General features: G+C 47.1%; 1 protein-coding gene across 1 annotated transcript in view; it reads right to left on the bottom strand.

Moving 5' to 3' along the window:
* ITFG1 (integrin alpha FG-GAP repeat containing 1) overlaps positions 1-21,493 on the bottom strand; it is a 1,092,549-nt gene that overhangs the window by 1,015,888 nt on the left and 55,168 nt on the right. The window lies entirely within an intron of this gene.

Below are 21,493 nucleotides of genomic sequence, written 5' to 3' on the forward strand. Positions count from 1 at the left end.
GACTGGGTGGTCTCTTTTGGAAATACGACCCATGCACTGTCTGTATACGCAGATGGCATAATACTATACACCGGGGGGGACCTTCAGGAGAATTTATTGACCATGGCCCACACCTTTTCGCAATTCAAGTCGATTTCTGGGCTCATCATTAACTTTGGTAAATCCTATGCTTTTTCATGCAAGGAGGGTTTCCAATTGCTCATAATCCCCTTTGGAACTGCAGAGATTACCGTAGCCATGGATACATTCAAATATTTAGGAATCCAGGAGTATAGGAGCAAGCAGGATCTTCTAGAAGGGAACCTCCAGAAGGCAATCACCTCTTTACGCTCCCAAATTACCTTCTGGCACTCACTTCCACTCTCTGTAGCAGAGCGCCTCACCATATCTAAAATGGTAATGCTTCCTCGCATCCTTTACTTTTTCTTTACCAACCTACCAGTGGTAATCCCGAAGTTTTTCAAGACATTGAACACTCTACTAATAGATTTAATATGGGGCACAGGCTGGCGACTTGTCAGCCTGATAAAATTGCAATTACCGTCAGAGGCGAGGGTATGAGGGATCCAGACTTCAGGGCTTAAAGCATGGCAAGCCAACTGCAATGGATCTTATTGGCTGGCAGGCCATAATCTGCACAAATTAGCCAATACACCCAGTATGATAGCACGGGGAATGTTACATACTCTACTTATAATATTTCTGGGTTGCCACATGGGGTGCTGAAAGTATTCGAAATGATCAATTTGGAAATAAAACATAGAACCTTTACCAACAATAATTCCCCAATTCAGGTAAATACATTAATATGTTTTAGACAGATTAAACAATTCCCCTTTTGAACTCTGCAAGTTCGAATTACCAATGGAGTGCTCAAAAGTGGCCCCTGTGTTTCACGTTTCGATTACTAGTTGGAAAGCACTCTGGAGACCGGTTAATGGACACTTGCCTTTTGACAGGTCCTTATCTTGACAGGTCCTTATCAAGAGAGTGACTCTGTACAGTGCCTTAGTTGTGCTGCAATGCGCTGTCAGCAGCATATGTTCTTAGAGTGAGTATTATCCAATGTAAACGCTCGTGAAGTCTGTTTTATGTACATTGGTAATATCTTTCCCTGCACTGCACAGTTCACTCTTGATCCTCAAAAATGTTAAGAGTAAGCAGTAATGTTTGAGCGCAAAGTTAATCCAAACCATGCAACGGACTGATTTCTTGTAACGCAGTGGCCACAATTTAATATTATTTTTTAAAACGTATTATGGGAACGACAGTCACTTTTCAAAATGCTACTTTGAGCCCTGTTAAAAGGAAATACAACGTTCGTTTCTAAAGAAACGAAGACTTTAGCCATTGCTTCGCTGCATGAATTGCAGCTTATTTATTTATTTAGTTATTTATTGCACTTGTATGGCGCGACAGCTACCCTGAGGGTTTCCCGGCGCCTTGGATCTGTGTTACTGAAAAGTAAGCAGGGGGGCAATTATTGATCGAACAGCCATGATTTCACTCCCTTACGGAAGCGTAGATACCAGGGTTCTAACCGTAGTTGGAGAGTGAGTGAGTTCCACAGTACAGGTGCCATGTAGGCAAAAGAACGACCGCCCAGTCGAGCTCTTTTTACCCTGGGAACGATGAATTTCGCCTGGTTCATTGAGCGTAAGTTCCGAGAGGGTAGGTATTTCTGTGCCATCTTACATAGGTACTCCGGGGCTGCCCCTGAGCTGATCTTATACATGTAACAGAGTGCCTTGAACTTTACTCTACTTGCCACTCTCAACCAGTGCAGTTTTTTAAGATGTTCTGTCATACTCGTGCGACCTGGGAGATTGAGGAGCATTCTGGCCGCAGAGTTCTGAACGACTTGAAGTCGATTCAGAGTACTATTCGTGACTCCTAGGAATAGGACGTTACCATAGTCTAATCTCTAAGTAATTAAGGGCTGTAGGACCGTCCTCTGTGCTCCATCTGGCAATTGCCACAGTATTTTTCTCAACCATTTGAGGATCAGAAAACATGTGGAGGCAGTTTTGGCTGTGTGAGTGCACATAGACAGCTTATCGTCAATTATTACCCCTAAGTTGCAGTCGGGGTAGCGCCCATTTCAACAGGCCAATGGGTCGGGCCCCAAAGATTCTTTTGGTTGCCGAAAATAAGTAACTCTGTTTTATCCCCATTCAACTTTAATTTTTTTGAATGGAGCCAGTTAGCCATTCTAAGTAGTCCAGAACGAAGGGGAGAGATGTCAGATTTTTCTGTAGATGTGAGGGAGAACACAAGTTGTGTGTCTTCTGCATAGGAATAAATGATAATTCGAAAAATGAAACACTACTGAATAATCAAATGTAGTGGATTGCAGGGAAGGTGTGTCTATTCTGCTTAATAGAGACCAATTATTTTGTCAGTAGAAAGGATTCGATGATATAGATCCACCAGTCAACACATCACTTAAAGAAGGAAAGTATTTCGTTCTACAACATCTTCCTATAACACAACATTGACAAATTCAGTCGGATTTTGAAAGAAGGAGAAACTAAAAAATAAAATGGTAATTCAACATACAACTTTAAAGAAAAAAAACATAGAACCCCCCCCCAAAAAAAACTTTAGAACAAACTAATGCGGAGTGCCCAACTCCTTGAATCCCTGCTTGACCAATGTAACCTAACTGCAGCATTTCGTACGGTTGCATAAACATCTAGTGGCAATTTACTTCGAGCATCGGGGTACCACAGGGCTCGAGTGGGGTACCACGCGGGTGGATGGCGTCAGCCCACTTATTTTACCAGGAGCTCGATAACTGAAGCAAATGGGGCCACACATTCACTCTTTGGCCTCTCTGGGGCGAGATCGGAGCCCATTCAGAATGCTGATCACGCGCTGCCTTCTCTGATACAATCGCATCTAAGGGGTGAGCGAGGGGAGGCAATGAGTCTGATGGTGCAAGCCACCTTTCGTGTCGTCACTTCCAATCGTGACGTCAGCGTCCCTTCACTTCTTTTTTTAGGACTTGTGCCCTTGGGTACCATATCAGTATTTGATAAATGCATCCATTACTGATTGTTTCATTCACTGATTAATGGCTGAATCTGGAAAATACATCACTTGGTCCACCTAACCTTTACCCCTGACAATTTATAAAGCCTTTATCATTGGGTTCAGTCCTTGTCTGATGTCCCCTAAGTACAGCAGCATGGTGTCCGAAAATGGAGATACAACAGTGGTCATATCTTCAACGTGATCTGCTCTTAGAGAAAATCACACTGTTATAGATCAATGGAGACAGAGGGCATCCCTGTCCTGTATGACTCTGAGATCATGTGACCCTGTGCATACCCTTGCAGTCTTCATCACCTTAACAAATACACTCTTTTCAAAACAATCCCCATTTTGTTGATTTATGGCCTATATGTTTCCAAGAATTCAGTGGCAATCATCCATTTCCATAACCAATGAAGGGACCCCCCACAAGGGCAATGAGGACACAATGTCATAATGTGGCTCAATTTAATGGATCATACTTGTTGCAATGTCAGTGCTGGTTGGGGATTAGTAGTCGATGATCTGTAACTGGACACCAAGGGATACCTTTCTTGTTTGTAAACAAACGCTGTCCTACAACTCATCATCCAGCTGCTCACTCACATCTTCTTCCTAGCTGTTATAGGGGGAAATCACGCATTGTCTGTGCAGGGTCTTGAGTATAGTGGCAAAATGTTTTCGGGAGCCAGGAGCCGTAAATGTCTCAATCCCTAGTTGGGTACTCCATATTAGCTCCTGTATTCATTCATTCAAGCCCACACCAGTCATGCAATCAGAAGTCATGCACCCTTTGTGAAGAAGTCTTGTTTCTGATTATATGGTGCATTGCATCTGGCAGAGATTCACTTTGAGACCACTACCATCTCAACAATGCAACTTTTAGAGGTCACTAATAGTTGCATTTTAATCCATTTCTTCTCTACACACAGATACACCACACAGATCTCTTTGATATTGATATTTTTAATGTTTGTTTCATATTGTCACTGTTACACCGATTTTTACAAGATCGGTGCACTATCACTCTACCCCACTCTGACAAACTATACAAGGCGAATTATGTACTTGGGAGGCAGAGGAAGGAGGGGATGTGTGACTGAATGATCCTACTCAGGCTTTCGGTGCAAGGGAAACAAACGTCTGAGATGGGATGGATGGGAGGAGGAAGTCCGGAGTAGTGCACCTCAGGATGCTTAACCTTTGGGAATGTTATGCCCAGAGACAGAAGGCAATAGGACACATTCATAGTTTTTTATTTCGGGGGGGGGGGGCGGGGGGAGCTATAGCAGAGTTGGAGACCAACAGATGTAAAAGGTCATACAGAATATAAACCTACACCTACGACATCTATGTTCCCACAAATGTATTTAGGGAGTGGCAGATTACGACGCAAATATTCTATACCTGGCCAGAAGCCCACAGCCTCTCTAGCCCCGAATCTAGCTCCCAGGTGTCAACTTCTGGGAGCACTAGAAGGCCTTGAGAAAGAGAAGGGGGGGCCAATCGGCCCCCACGCAGGCATGGCGGGGCCCGGCTCCTCCCACACCCCGCTCCTCTTCGTGGTCGCTTGCCCCCTGCCCTCGCCCCGGAGGTAGTTGTGCACTTCCGGGGTGAGGGGGCGGGGCCGCAGCTGCGAAGGGGTTAAGAGCCTGGGGAGCGCGGGAAGCGGCCTCTTTGTGCCCGCGCTCCCAGGCTCGCTCCTCGCCCCACCGTGGGGCTGTGTAATTTTCTCCCGTTTTTGTTACAGGGTGCCTTGTAGCTGTTGAGGATGGCGGTGATTTCGGGAGTTCCAGGCAGCGAGGAGCGTTTTTTCGTGGCGGAGCGGGAGAATCTGCCGTAACCGGAGCTCGGGCGAGCTATTGGGCCCCCAGCGGCCCGTAATCTCTTTTCTTCTTTGTTCCCTCTGCAGGTCTGCGGTCTCGTACCTGGGGAGCAAGCAGAGTCGAGGAGGATCGTGGTCTCTGGAAGGAGCGGACAATGGCGAAACAGAGGATCCATCCGGAGGTCCGAGGCATGGTGGACAGCCTTTCAGCAACGCTGGAGCAGCGTTCGTCGCGGCCACCCATCGTTTTTACCCAACGGAAGGCTGCAGTGCACAGGGGCGGTGGAGATAGGTAAATTTACCTAGGTAGTGCTTTGCCCGTTTGAACGATTTGCCGCTAGATTAGAGTGTGGTGCTCATATTCCCATGGTTGTGGGTTGTTTATACCGATGTTGAGCACAATTTTAATTTGCGCTATGATTAGGATTTTGCGCTATGTTATTGGTAGCTGTCGAAGGGCGAGTAATAAGATGCTCCTGCGGCTTTGCTCGCTTTCACGTCTGGTGCTAGGTTAATTACGCTAATCATTATTCACATGGAACCTACTAATTAACTTTTTATTTAGTTTCTTTTATAGCACTACTCATTCAAGAGTAGGGTGTTAAAGCACTTTACAGCACAGGACAAAATACATTCTTACAAGTGTGTAAATCAGTGTACAGGAAATGGTACTTAAGACAATGAGGGTTATAGGGTTTAGGGATCACATTTTGTTTATCCTTGTAAACATTAAATGTTAAGAGTGAACGGTCTGGGGTAGCACAGTGGTTAGAGTTGCCTGCACTAACAAGACTTTATTAGTTCCCAGATGAGCTATTCTGTGCAATTTTAGAATAACAACAGATTGAGAAAAAACGTTAAGGGTCTAAACCAATGGCTTATGGTTGGCAAATACTTTATGCAGGTAAATAGATCACTGCGCTATATATTAAAAGGTTTTGCAACTTATGAAATGGAAGTATCAAAACGATCTCAGTAACAGAAGCAGTAGGCCACTTACCTATTTACGTAAATTACAAGTCTGTGGTCTGGATGTTACATGATGTGCTTTGCAGAAGGCAAATGAACCCTCTACGCTACTTTATGAGTCAAAACAGTGACGCCAAAGTTATATACGAGCTGCCGACCTTGGAGCTGGGGATCTAGGTTGAAGCCTCTGGGTCAGCTCAGCTTCCTGTGATTCTGGGCAAATAACTTAATCTCCCCGTGCCTACCAAGAAATTAATGTGTTCTTGTGTAACATAACGAGTTAATTAATGAGTGCAGCATAGCTTTATTAAATTTGTCCAAGGCCTCCGTAGAATGATGGAACATTATTGGACGCAGAGTTATGTTGCTGATCAAGGAAATATGCTATGGCTGGCCGAACACCAATCAAGGGACACTGTCATTAAGTCCTATATCAAAAGTTTTTAAGACAGTATACCCATCGTTGTTCTTTATGAAAGAGGATTAGTTCTGCATCGGTGTCGGCCTCATCGAGTGTTTCCAGAATTACCCACTCAAGTCCATTTGCAATGGTTGAGACGTGAGATAATGATTGTTCAGACTTGTAGTGGCTTATTTGCACCGGATGATACTACGGTGTTCCCGAAACCGTACTATAACTTTGTGGCTCGTCATTTCAACGTCCTTAATCAGTATGGACATGTAATTATGTAGACAGCATGTATGCGTTAAACTTCGCAGCTTCACAGGGGAAGCTCTCCTACGGCCATAAGACATTCTGCTGTACATTCCGGTACTAGGGTTATCGTTAGCGGCTATTGTGTGTCTCTCTTTGTCAGACATTATCTCTATAAAACGGAAGGTTGGTGGATAGAGTATTACTGCACGTGGGTGACAGAGTATTCTGTACACCAAACTCTCACGAAAGGGGCCGCCCGCGGGAGGGGCCATTGGTCTCTCTCAGAACTTCAGGGGCAGGATATGATATCCAGTATTTTAAAGGGTGCGGGGGAGGGAGTCTACGCTTTCCTCAGGCTGGTAGCCACCCCTCACAACACTATGACGTCACTAAGGTGCGCGAGTGTCTGGGCCCTCCTGTTATGGTTAAATGGAGTTCAGGGAGCGCACGTGGGTGTAACGTGCCCTGGGTTGCGCATGCGCATCTCGAACGTGAGAGCGCAGCTGTAAAAGGATCTGACACCGGTTGGCGACCTTGCCGTAAGACTTTATTATTATTAGAATGCAGTTTAATTTTCAGGATGATTAGATTCGGTTAGGAAACACGCTGTACTAGATATTTGTTAAGGTTAGCCCATCATACCATGTCGAAACGGATGTCAATCTAATGTTCTGAAAAATGTGCATTTTAATAATTGTCATAAATGTTTATTTGATTAAAATTTTTGATTTGTTTTTATATTTTAATAAATACGGCCAGGGGGGGGGCCCTGTACCCCCTGACTTCCAAAGACCCCATGTGTTGACTGGTTGAATTGGGTAATTCAGTCAGTATGTTAAGGGGGGAGGTGGCCGGCAGTCCCAGACCATGTCTTGCTGGGTCTCTACAATTACATCAAGTTTGTGATGTTTGTCATTTCTCCTTTCAGAGCATCGCCAGCAGTAACCTGAGTCTTCCCTTTACTGTGTGTGTTTATTTGCCAAGTGCTGATAAGGAACTCAGTAAAGCCGCGTCCCCTGGCTTGCCGATGCTCCACCCACGGACAGAAGTTGCTGCATGATGGATGCCGTTCCCCCCTGCGTCTGACCACACACACCTTCGCTTGTCGGACCTTTGTGCTCCCGACTTTGAGCTTCCGACTCCTCCCGCCAGCCACCCGTGGGTTCGCTTCGCCTTGATTCAGCGATTCTGCGATCCTTAGCGGTCTGAGCGGGTTGCAGCCACCATTAGAGCCGCTCTGTGCCTACCACTGCTACTCTGAGGACGGAAGACCCATTGAGGCGCCAGCAGCAAGAGCAGGCAAATGCGGTAAGCGCAAGATGCCAAACTTTGGATTATGCATGTGTGAGGGACAAGAGGACACACGCTGAATGCACAAGCTAGTGCTAAATAGAGTGAAGACAGGGGTGATGAAAAGATAAAAACTCTTGCTGAATACAGGGGGCCCATAAGGCAAGGAGCAGTCAGTGGCAATTAGTGTTAAATGTGCCCCCCCCCCTTGCTGGAACTATCAAACTATCGAATGTTTAGCCTGAAGTTGGACCTTAAGTAGGGGGAGAGGACATTATTTCTACAATTTGAGTGGCTCTTATATTTCTTAATACCTCTTCAATTTCCTGTTTTAACCCTCGCATGGAGTGAGGCAGCATGAAGCTGTATGAAGCTGCAGGTCTACAGTGGGCTGGCATATCTTAAATCCTTAAAATGCACTTAGGAGTTTTCTAAAAGCTCTTCAAGCTCTCTAAAGCTCTTTAAGGGTGTGATTAAGGGGCAACACCCCCCTCTAAGCTTTCCAGTAGTGATTTGCATTGTGTTCTGCCTTTGGGGAGAAAAGAACTAGAATAAAAAAAGATGTTGGTAGTCACAAAAGCAGTGGCAAAACTGCGGAATAAACAGTCTAAAGCTGGGTCAGGAAAGGATTTTTAAAAGCTGGTGAATCACCTCCGATGCCAACACCGGTCCTTGCGTCCAAAGGTGCTAGGAGAGGGAGGAGGAATGCCCAGCAAAGAATGGACTTAAAAGCAAAAGTACTGGCGCTGGCTGAGAAAAATAAATAGCCTGGGCAGAATGATTTTGACAAAACATCGGAAGAGGAGGAGGTAGAAGAGACCCTATCTAAACAGTATCCTCTCTTTAGTAAAACCCCAGTGATACGGAGGAAACCTACTAGTACACCATAAGCAAACAGGGAGGGGCAAAAGGAGGAAGATGAAATTTGCCTACAGGATACGCAAGGCCAGAAAAACGCATCTACCCCGGCCCGTCCCCTCCCCGCTCAAGCTACAGACCCACGGCCCTATCGAAATTGAAGTTAGGGCCAGAGCCTCTAAAAGCAAGTACAGCTATGCATGGGGGATCACCTCCAACTAGCCAGCCACTGATTAAAGTGAAGCAGTTAGAAATAGAGAATTCATAGACAGAAATAATTTTCTTTTTTTGAGTCAGTTAAGGAAAAGGATACGGAATGCTGCTAAGGAAGGATACTGTCTTACATAATTGAGTTATTGCACATATTGCATATATTGCACATTGAATATTGCACTTTAATGCATTTTAGTGTTTATCTTATATAATTGTTAGAATATGTACTGTAGCATTTTGGTCTGACTGGTCTAATAGCTGCTTGATTTTGCACTTTAAATAGCTTTTTGCACAATGGATACAAATTGTACTGTAATATGCTGGTCTAAATGCGTGATTTGCACTCTTTCGTATGATTTGCCCAACCCTCATATTGGGTATGGTAGATTTGTGCAATTGGCACAACTCAATGCCCTGTATTTAAGTCCTTTGTTGTTCTATTGGAAGAAGAGTTTTAACAAATTAAGCTGTCACTTATTTATGCGTTTTGCACATTTGCAAAAGTTGCACTTTAGGAATGTATTTTTGCACATATAGCACAAGCTGCACTTTAAACTGGATGCCCTGGGGTGTATGGATAAAGCAGGCCATATTTTCCCCTTTTCAGTTATATCATGAATAGGAGTAAACTGTCAAACCTGCCTCTTAATGTTAACGGTTTAAACAATAGGCGTAAAACTTGTGCAATAGAAAGCTGGCTAAAAGGTCACCATCCAGATGTGATATTTGTACAAGAAACACATTTACGAGCCTCACCAGATGCTAGTAAAATGTTTAAAAACTGGGCGGGTTTTTATTGCTCAGCTGTGTCAGGGACAGCCCAGAGAGGTATGAGCATCTACATAGGTAAACATGTCCAATTGCAGGTTGAAGCATCCCATTCAGATGCGAAGGGCAGATGGACATTCTTACATGGGAAAATAAACAACACAAACGTGATACTTGCTACAATCTATGCACCAGTTGTAGATGACAAGCTCCCGATTTTACAGTTAAAACAAGCACTGTCAGTTATACCTGGTCAGATTATATGGGGAGGTGATTTTAATTTCTTGCAAAACCCAGTGGTTGATTCTACAAAAAAACGACCGAAGGCAAAATAAACCGCAAGTAGCCAATGCACTCTTGAGTTGCAAGACAGATTTAGATATTTTAGATAACTGGCTGCTTAATAATCCGATCAAACGTGAGTACTATTGTTATGCGGCAAAAAATGACTGGTCATCAAGGCTAGACTTTTTTGTAACCTCCCATAATTTGGAAGTCAGTAAATATGAACATATAGTGAATGCCTTCTCAGATCATGCCATCATTAAGATGGAAACCCTTTTAGGGAAGCAAGATGAAGAAACATCAAGAAGGTGGTATTTTAATAAACTTAATTTAGCAGATAAGCAATGGTGCACAGATTTAGAGGAGATTACTTCCTTTTTTGCTATAAATAAGGGTTCTGCCCCTATTAACATCATATGGGATGCTTTTAAGGCTACACTGCGAGGCATAATTACCTCAAAAGATATACCAAAAACAAAAAGCTAGAAAGGAGGAGAGAATGGCAATAGAAAATAGACTGGCCCATGTAAATCAAGAATACTTTAAAAAAAAGGACCGGATAATAGGCAAGAAATACTGAATGCAAAAACACGAATGAGGGAATTCTATTATGACTTAGGGGATAGGGCAAGTAGAATATATCTTTAGACAAGCTATGACGATATCGAGTATACGGGAAGATTGTGAGCTTGGCAAGCAAAGGAAAAGCAAGTCCGAAACAGAGTCGAATGTATCCAGCACAAAGTCTAACTAAAACTTGTGTAAAAACTATGCCACTAATAGGTAAGGTGTTTCTTGAACACTATAAAGATATCTATCAGACATCACACCAGGTCTCCTTAGAAATGATTAATGAATTTTTACAGGAATTGCCAATTCCAATTTTGGAAAATAATTTCAAAGAGCTGCTGCTAGCCGAATTCACAAAGGAAGAATTGGATGCGGTTATCGCTCTTTGACCAACGGTAAAGCTACCGGAGAGGATGGCATTCCTGCAGAATTTTTTTAAGCATTTTCTATAGCACTCTGCCACAAATTATTACAAGAGGGCGACCCACCTGCATCTTTCCGCACGGCAGCAATGGTCAGTATTTTAAAAAAAGATAAAGATAGCGAAAATGTGAACTCTTATAGGCCAATAAGCCTTTTAAATACGGATTACAAAATGTTCACTGAACTACTTGCCAACAGGCTAAACAAGATGGTGGGATCGCTCATCGGGACAGATCAGTGCGGTTTTGTAGCAGGGAGACAGCTTTATACTAATACAAATGTTTATTAGAGGCACTCGATTTTTTTAACATCAATAAGGTTGAGGCACAGATTTGGTAGTTAGATGCTGAAAAAGCATTTGAACTTGTTTCTTGGAACTGCCTTTTTACAATTTTAGAAAAGTTCGGTTTTCCAAATGAGTTTATATTTTTACTGAAACAACTTTATATGAATTCACAGGCCCAAATTTTAATCAATTCTATGAATATAGGGACATGCCAAATAAACAGAGGCACCAGACAAGGTTGTCCCCTCTCCCCAATTTTATTTGCTCTATTTATAGAGCCATTAGCACTTGCAATTAGTGAAAAAAAAGAGCCCATACGGTTCCAGTTCAAGGAATGATGAACATAAAATTATATGTTGATGATATTGTTCTCTTCCTAAACCCAAAGATAGAAACCCAGACGAAGTAATGAGAATCTTTGCAGACTTTGAAAAAATAGGGGGGTATAGGATCAATAAATCCAAAACAGAAATTATATTATACAATTGTGATATGAATTCTCTTTTATTGGAATTTAGACAGACGTACAACACCCATCCAAAGAGGTATTTCAGGATTTATGTAACTGAGAGAGTAGAAGATCTTTTTTCACTAAACTATGTTCGACTCTCAGTCCTGTCAAGTATCACGCATCAAACGTGACTCTAACGCATTTCAGTGTGGTGATCCGCATCACCGCACTGAAATGCATAGTCACGCATTTGCATAGTGTCTGTGCACCAGCTAAGCACTGCCTAAAACGTGTGGGCGCTGCTCCTGCTGGCTTCGGAGTGCTGTAGCAGAGCTAAGGCTGCTGTTGGCAGCTCACTGGCTGCTACAATGTATCATAAATGTCCGTTGCGCGGCTCTCAGATCTCGCAAGGTAGTGCGGCTGCGCAAAAGTTACGAATATCACATCCAGGGGGGCCAAGCCATACCTGACGCCGCCGGGTGACATCACCTCCTGTTGTTGAAGGCGGGCAGTTTGTTTTGGGAAGCGCGAAGGAACTAAGGAGTACTTGCTGAAAATCATCATGGCGGGGCCGGCAGCGCTGCCTGCTCGCACCCGCCGCCAGCTGCCGCTCCGACAACACGCAGGGCAGGAAATGAGCAAACACGGGGCCCTTGTGGGGTTGAATTACTGCTTGAATAAAGACCTAGAAGCTGCAGCCAGGGCGATCGGTAAGTGAGTTTCACCTTGAATTCGTAATCGCAGGGAGAACTCCAAATGCTTCCCCAGCAGACAGCGAATGCTCCAACGTTCCCACCCCCCTGATGCCAGTGTGATACTTGGCAGGACTGCCTTTGTCACCGTGTGCCTGAGATATCTGTGTAAGGAGCTGAACAACTGCTGTAAATGTGACCCCCAGCCGCCGCCGCAAAATGTAATTGCTGAGAGGAACTGGCAGCTGGCTGGGAAACTCGGGACACTCATTAAAATGTAAAAAGCGAATGGCATGTGCCAGTGAGGGGCCCTTCGAAAGGACACTGAGTTTCTACCAACCGACCTTGGTGGTAAACTACTCCAGCCTTTAAAAATGATGCATCCAGATATACAGCCTAAAAGAAACACAAAGAGAATGTAGTCTAGGCTGTGTCTCTAATAGGCTTAGCGAGTTAAGGGAGAGTCTGTTACTCGTCAGAAAAGACTGACGTGTGAGTGAGTCCTCCCCAGCCCTACCTGCCTTTCAGGGATACATGCCTCAAGTGAAATCTGCAAATTTCCTTATGAACCACTCCACCTCCGGATGCCTGTGAAATGTGGGTGGTATTTACTTTTTAGCTGTGCATGTGTGATTTTAATACCTCATAGCGACTTCGAGCGTTCCGTACTACAGTGTCCTTGGGCACTATTGTGGGCTCACAGGTCATTCAGTAATTCTTTCTTCAGAAAAACGAAAGCTGCTCAGTAACAGCATTAAAGGGAAATGAGAATTCATTTTATGGATGGTACATGCATCACGCGGGCTGTCATTTGAGATCATAAACTGTGCTGCCTGAATTATGCAGAAATGCTCACTAAATTATGTGACAAGACAAATTATGTATTATTATTACTGGAGGTATTTTTAATAGTAAATTCACTCACATAATCACATCACACAACCTAAATACCCGCTCCACTGTAATCAGGTGTTGCAGCACAGCCAGGTAGCATTCGGCTACCTGGCTGGGACCCGATGATGAAGCATGACACCAACCAGGTTGGTGTGTGAGGGTTTTATTAACAAACCTTTGAGGTGCCAGCACATCACAAACGTCAGACAGCTAATGCAACAGGCCGTCTTCTTTTGGTTATTAATAAAAAGACAAATTATGCAACATAATGTAGCTCTTTCTCTGCCAATAGTATTATTTGGAAATGTTAACACACGCGAATACTGATTAAGGAAGAATGTTAACTGATTAGTACCAATTTAACACTTAAATTCAGCAACTGGGAGGAGGAGCTACGCTAGCAAACAAGATGGCCGCGTAGGCTCCCGGCTCCGCCGACCTCCGACTCCTGCCAGAAGATCCTGTAATTTATCCTGTTTTTGCGCCCTGCCTCCGTGTGTATGAACCGGACTAGAGGTTAATGGTGCGATCCCGAGATTTCTACCTGTTTGGTAGACAAAGATACGTCGAGTGGCAGTTTGCGGCCTAGACCAGCTTGGAAGCCGGGGTCTCGAGTACTGGCCCAGCCGGAACAACATCGACAGTAGTTGTGTGACAGGGTCCGGTCTACCGAAGTGGAGGATTTCTTGGCCCGATGTTGACGACGATTGGCTGACTTGGTGATTATTGAAGGAGGGGTGACGATGCACAATTGAAGCGTTGGACGGGGTCCCTGGCCTGGTTAGGGCCCCGCCGGTGTCCGCTGGGTTGGGATCTCCGCCTGCAGTGGCTGATTCCGGATTGTTCTTGTAACTAACGACAAGTCCCCCTCTGCAGTCATCCATTCCACATCCACCTGTTCCCCCCCCGGGGAGACCGGGCTCTCTGGGGACGTGAATATGACCGAAACCGAGCAAGGAGTGGTGGAACGGACCGAGAGTGACCCGTCACTACGAACTGTGCTGGCAGCCATAGGGTTCATGTTTGCGTTGAAGCTCACATTTATACAATGACAGCGCGTTTGTCTGAGATTGGGCGGATTGGACCGGACCCTGCTCCACTACAAGAAATGAAACGACTCGAGATACCCAATATGGCCACTTCGATGGAGGAAGCAGACCCCGTACTATGGGAGGTGTCGGAGCCTCTGACCAGTGGTTGGGGTAATGAGAGCGAACTCGATGCCGCAAATGGACTGTCAGACCTACGATCGTTGCCGACTATGGAAGGACTATTTGATGTTCCCTTTCCGGAGACTTTTGATGGGAACTGTTATTGGTTCGAAACTGCGTCACTCCCCTATACATCGGCACCGCTAAGATGGCGGACAAAACAACATTGGGAGTTCATGACGGTGTGGGGAGTCTTTGGGCCTGACGGAGTTGTCAGCACTTTCATCTCTTTGCTACGTCTCGGTTTGAACTTTATTACAGCTTCTTTGCGTTTTGACTATCCTGCGGAAGCGACATTTCGTCCAAAAGGGGCTCACACGTTTGATAGGAAGGGTCAAGGATGAGACTGAGTGACTGGGTTTGACATCCAATTTAGCTGGACATGGGGTTTGCTAACATGATGCTTTCGGGAGGCTGGGCGGTGTGTTTCCTTTGTTGTGATACGTATTTGCAACCTAATAGATGTCTTGACCTCAGTCTGGGGATTACGGGTTCTGGCGGGGGGAGGGGAGACCGGGGGCATGTATGAAGATGCCCTCCTCCATTTTCTACTTTTTAGTATTTAGTTAGTTGGGGAGACAGGCACACTGCTAGTTGGGGTTAGGCGACAGCCATATGCAGGGGTGCAGGGTGGGCGGATGGGTTTATTGTTTTGTCCATTTTTTGTTTTTATGGTTTCCTTTTTCTTGCACTCTCCTTTACTTTCCTTTTCTAAGTGTAGTTGGTGGAACATCCTGACTGATTGTATTATAGTACCCGGTGCTCATGCTTGTTTTATTATCCCGATTTATGGGTGGGCAGGCTCTGAGGGCGGGCACCTAATGTGGATCGTATACTGTATTGTTGCATATCCTGCTTCTCAACCATTAGCGTAGGCGTCTCAACCATTTTGTCATTGCTTAGTATCTATCCTGTTTCTATGCCTGTTCGCCTTATTATTATGTCTGAATGTATGGCACCTGGTATGTCTATTTCCTTCTTTGTCTTGAAAATAATAAAAAGATTTAAAAAAAAAAATAATTCAGCAACTGGCCAGTGACCAATTATTTTTTTGCAAAGGCTTCGCTACTTAAAGATATGTAAAACCGTTTTTTGAAAAAAATTATTCAAAATGTTGGGACGAGGTATGGTAAAATACGTGTACATTTTGTGAAGTACAATTTGGACCATCTAGAGTGAAAATGTATCACAAAGGAGTGCCTTACTATCAAAAGCAGTCCTGCCAGGTACCACGCATCAGGCTTTAGACCACAGCTTTATAACCTTTTCATGTTGGTGACACACTTTCTAGACATGAATCATATCGCGACACGGTAAAGCAGTGAAGCGAGCGAGCGAGCCCAATGCACCGAATGAGGATCGGGGAGGGTTCTCAAAGTACAGATGTTACAGGTGAGGTACAGTCTAGTAAGGACTAAATCGTTACCCTTTGCAAAAGCTTGTTTCTAAAGCTAACATTTCAGGTAAAAAGCACCAGCCTCCAAGATCAGTACAGACTTCTAGCTGTGTCGCTTACTCTTTTTTTGTTTCCAAATATTTTATTTGCATTTTATAAACGAGAACCAAAAGTCTAGTACAGAAAAGTTAAACAAGTACTGCAGAGGTGAATGGCCAGCAAAAATAGCAGAGGAGGGGCGTGGCCGGCGATCAACCAAGATGGCCGCGACCTAGTGAGGCTCCGAGGGTGAGACCGATACCCCGTAGTAATCCGGCCAGTTATCCTGCTCCAGCATAGACCCAAGCAAACAAACCCTGTGGCGGAGGTGAACCGGCGCTCATTGACCCTGCTCCGAGCTCTCTGTGACATCGGAGCCCGGAGCTGCATCGAGCGCGAGTTGGCGGCCTACAACTGCATCGTGAGCACCGGCCTCGATTTTGGACAACCGCCGCTGAGGCACCGCTGATCGCCGCCGGGCGTCGTCGCGGAGCGGAGCTGGGACGACCGGAGGCTGGTGAGTGGTGTGGCGGCCCCCTGGCCCAGCCCTCACCCCCGGCGAGCGTACGGGCGGAGAAGCTGCTGACTTCCTGCCGAACTCCTGACCGGCTGTGGCGGGGAACCGGAGGGTCCGCCGCCAGCGCTAAGAACTGCCACGGCCCGGACCTGCGCCCTGGCGCCCCTCTGGGACACACATACATTGGACACGCTCCGTCCCCTCATCGACTTCTGAGGCACATTCCTGCAATCTGGGCCCCCCCCTGAAGCAACAGACCTGGCGCCTCTGTGCCTGAGCGTACTAGCATATGACTGGTGTCCCCTCGCAGCGCCCCAGCGGCGTGTGCAGTTAAGGGGGCGATAAGTGGCACACCTTGGGAGACGACCGCCTGGCATTCTTTGTTTCTGGCCTGGCTTCCTCGACTTGAGGCGCGGACCCTCAAACAGTGCACCCACTAACTTTCTCCAGTGCGTCCTGAGGCAGCACTCCTCAATACCCCACGATGAGCGGCAGGGGTACTCGTTGGACCCAGCAGAGCAAGCTCGATAAATTCGCCTATGCTAAAGAATTCCCCCCACTGACGGAGCAAAAGGGGTCCAACGCTAAGGGTGCGGAGGGCGGCTCTACTCCTGCCATAACGCTGGAAGACATCATGGCGGCTCTGAACCAGGTACAAACCACGGTGGGGTCAATATCGACAGATGTCACACTTTTGGGGGCAGATTTACAAAAAATGTCGTCCAGGGTCACTGCGGTGGAACAGGTCACTACAACCCTTACATCAGACACTGCGTCACTGCTAAAAAGAGTGGCGCGCTTAGAAGATGACAACAAATTCCTGTCAGACAAAATGGACGAACAGGAAGGGCGCTCTAGGCGCAATAATATTCGCCTAATAGGCCTTCCGGAATCGGAGGGGGGGCCTGCCATGGACCTTTACATAGAAGTGAAAACGTACTGCAACCAAAAGGCCTCTCAAAGTTTTTTTCGGTGGAACTAGCGCACAGGGTCCCGGGGGGGCGCCCGCGCCTTGGGGCGCGACCGAGACCTGTGATAGCGCGCATATTCAATTTCAGAGATCGTGACGCCATTCTGCAAACAGCGAGGGTCGCGCCGCCCATGCGGATTCAAAATGCAGAAATTTCAATCTTCCCGGACTACACGACGGCGGTGGCGGCACGGCGGAAAAGCTTCATTGAGGTGAAAAAGACGTTGAGATCCCGCGAATTGCCGTATTCTATGCTCTTCCCGGCGCGCCTCAGGGTGGCAGCTGATAAAAAGACCTGGTTCTTTGATACTCCGGAAGAGGCACACGACTGACTCGAGGGATGGCGTCCGGCGGAGGGCTCTGGCAGACAGAACAGTAGGCGCAGAAGACAAGGACAAACCGACGAGCCGGAAATGGCCGGTCAGGAGGAGAAGAACGAGACCGACCCGACCGCAGACTCTGGAGAATGACTCCTGATACCTCAAGTGAAGTCCCTCTCTTTCTCATTTGTGAACTATGGCCGGTGAGCCCGAACTTTCTTGATTGGGGTTCACCTCCCTTACCAGCTACTGAGACGCTTATGATTTAGCAGGGACTCTGGAACTGATGGGGTCTTTCTGGTCCTCCTTGGACTTTCACCCCCTATGCTTGTGTAAGCAACGTTGTTTTTTGACAGGGATCATGAGCACTCTGCTGAGTTGGGGTGGCGGGCAGTTTGGAGTCCGTACGGCAGGGAGGCAGGGAGGGGGGAGGGAATGGGGGTATGTTTTTTGTTGTTCGTTCTGTTCTGTGTTATTGCGATACAGCGATCTAAACTGCACGGCATGGTGTCCCGGATCACGGAAAATAGTTGTTCCCTATTTAACACACTGATCCATGATGACGGGGGTTGACACACGCACTGTTCCACAGGACGGCACGGCTAGGGTAACACCATCCCTGTCTGTACTCACATGGAACGTCAGAGGCCTTGGTGACAAAATAAAGCGAGGTCTGGTCTTGAAGTGCATTAAAAGGGAGGGGGCAGCAGTGATACTCCTGCAGGAGACGCACCTCACTGGGGCGGCCACGAAAGCAATGGACAGATGGGGTTTTCACATGGTAGCCCACTCCAAGTTCACCTCCGGGTCCAGGGGAGTCGGCGTTCTAGTAAAGAAACAGTTCCCCCTACTCATACAGTCAGCTAGGTCTGACGCAGCGGGAGGTTTTCCGCAATACATGCACAGTGGGAGGGTAAACCCATCAATATTGTCTCAGTCTACATTCCACCTGCCCTGCAGGCAGCGGCCCTATCAGATCTTAGTGCTTTCCTGCTGGGACTCCCTGAAGGGGACCTGCTTCTAGGGGGAGATTTTAACTTAGTGGCTGATAGCTTGATAGATAGAGTCCCCCCGAAGTTAGCTCCAGTTGGTACAACACGATTGGGGGGCTTCCTGACAGCTATGGGACTGGAAGACCTCTGGAGGAAATACAACCCCCTAGACCGCCAGTTTACTTACCACTCAAGCGTCCATAATAGTCTCACCAGACTCGACTATTTTCTTGGTTCAGCGGGTGGCCCGGGCACTGTGCTCAAGGTGGAGATCCGACCACGGGGCATTTCAGATCACTCCCCATTGCTAATTACCTACGCACACCACCAACCCACACGGCGTCGGACCAACCCAATCCGTGCTGCTTACCTCCTTAAACCCAAGATCAAGAAAGAGCTCAGGGTAAGAACTAAACAATATTTCCGGGACAACGCTGACTCGGTGTCCTCCTGTGTCACTCTGTGGGAGGCCTACAAAACAGTGATTAGAGGGCATGCAATAGTCTCCATTACAGCGCTTAAGCGAGAGGGGCGAGCGGAACTGTTAGCTCTTGAGACGGCGGTGGCAGAGGCGGAGACACAGTACGAGACTGACCCGAACGCCGCTACGGCGCGCGATTTACAGGTAGCACACTTTCGCCACAAAACACACCTGACAGAGGAAGTCAAGCTGCAAATATCAGCCACACAACACAAAATTTACAAAGCGGGCAAATTACTGGCCTGGCTGGACAGGCGTGACAAACGGGACAGGTGGATAGCACAACTGACGTTGGAGGGAGGAGACCCTATTAGAGACCCTAGCACCATAGTACACATGCTAGCCCGACACTATGAAACGGTGTATTCGTCAGCTTCCACGATCGCGGAGGATGAGGCATACACCTACATCAAAGATCTCAAAATGCCCACATTGACAGAAGGGGAGGCACAGGCCTTAGACGCAGACCTAACAACCGACGAGGTGCAATTGGCGATCAAGGCCCTGCAGACGGGTAAGGCACTGGGACCAAATGGCATACCAGTTGACTTATATAAGCAACAGGCGGGCACGCTTGCGCCGCATTTGCTGCGCATGTTTACGGACAGTTTGGAGGTAGGGGAACTTCCATTAGATCAGCGCACGGCCTCTATTGTGGCTATATTGAAACCAGGAAAACCAGCTGACCAATGTGCGTCCTACCGCCCGATTTCCCTCATCAACGCTGAGGCTAAAATCCTTGCGAAACTGTTGGCGATGCGCCTCACGTCCCATTTACCCAAACTCATACATGCAGACCAGTCGGGCTTTATGCCCGGCAGAAATACAGCGCTCAATCTGCGAAGAGTGCATGGTGTACTGGCGCGTGCCACATATCTACTAGAACCTGCGGTGATCCTATCTCTAGACGCCCATAAGGCGTTTGACACGGTCCACTGGCCCTTCTTATTTGCGGTGCTACGCCACTTTGGTTTTGGCCCGAATTTCTGCTCCTGGATCCGTCTGCTCTACGCAAAACCTATGGCGCATGTTGCGGCCAATGGCCACATTTCGGCAGACTTCCCATTGTCTAGGGGCACGCGACAGGGTTGCCCGCTTTCCCCATTGCTGTTTGCCATGGTCCTCGAACCATTGGCCGAATGGATAAGATGGGAGCCCACTATCAGTGGCATCCGCTGGACGGACGAGTGGGAAGACAGAATATCGCTATAAGCTGACGATGTTCTGTTATACCTCACCTCTCCCAAGCGCTCGATTAACGCCCTGCTGGATGTCTGCACAGCATTCGGCCGAGCTTCTGGCTACTCAATCAATTGGTCCAAATCCACCATGTACGTACTACACGGTCCCGCACCACGCTTGCCGGACGCCTGCCCGTTGCGGATTTCTGCTACCGGGTTCAAATATTTAGGGATACACACCACAGCTGACCCTATCGACTTCTATACACATAACCTGCAGCCTCCTCTAGATCGCCTCAAACGTGACATACGACACTGGAAATCGCTTCCGCTGACACTGCTAGGAAAAGCAGCCCTCTTCAAAATGATGGCCCTTCCCCGTTTCCTCTACATTTTAGAAAATACACCCTACCCTGTCCCTTCCACATACTTCAAAACCATCGCCGCGCAAGTCTCGATGCTGCTTTGGGGTCCTAAGCCTGCACGTATAGCGCAGGCCAAGCTCACGCGCAGCTGGTACGATGGAGGCATAGCGCTTCCAGACGTTAGCCTTTACTACTGGGCGTCACAGTTGAAGATCATTAACCAATGGCTTCATCTCCCCCAGTCTGAGCCAGCCCTAAAGGCGGACAGGGCACAGTTGGGATTCTCCGGAATGTTGGCCCCCCTGTATGATAAATCGCTTGTCGCCACAAAGTTCGGCCCTCTACATCACACGCTCACTGTATGGCACGCGGCGCTGAGCAGGTTGAAATGGCAGGGAGTACTAACACAGCTAACCCCGTTATGGGACACAAAGCAGCTGGGGAAACTCAGACACTCCAAAGGCTTCGACCGCTGGGATGCTATAGGCATCTCGACCATTCAGAAGGTCTATGGCAGAAGGGGCAGATGCTGTCTTTTGAAACGCCCCAACAGCAATATGATCTGGCACTAACGGAACGTTTCAGATACATACAGATACGCCACGCATTGACGGCAGCGTTAACGTCTGACAAGACTATCCCGGAAGCGTCTGACAAGACTATCCCGGAAGCGTCCCCGCTTGAGGACAGGCTACTTACTGACTTTATGCCGTCGAAGGCAACATCTCTGACATATCGAAAACTCATAAACAATTTACCTGACCCTCTAGAGGCCCTGCGGGAGAAGTGGGTACACGACTGTG

Source organism: Lissotriton helveticus, chromosome 12, assembly GCF_964261635.1.
Source record: "Lissotriton helveticus chromosome 12, aLisHel1.1, whole genome shotgun sequence".
Classification (NCBI taxonomy): domain Eukaryota; kingdom Metazoa; phylum Chordata; class Amphibia; order Caudata; family Salamandridae; genus Lissotriton; species Lissotriton helveticus.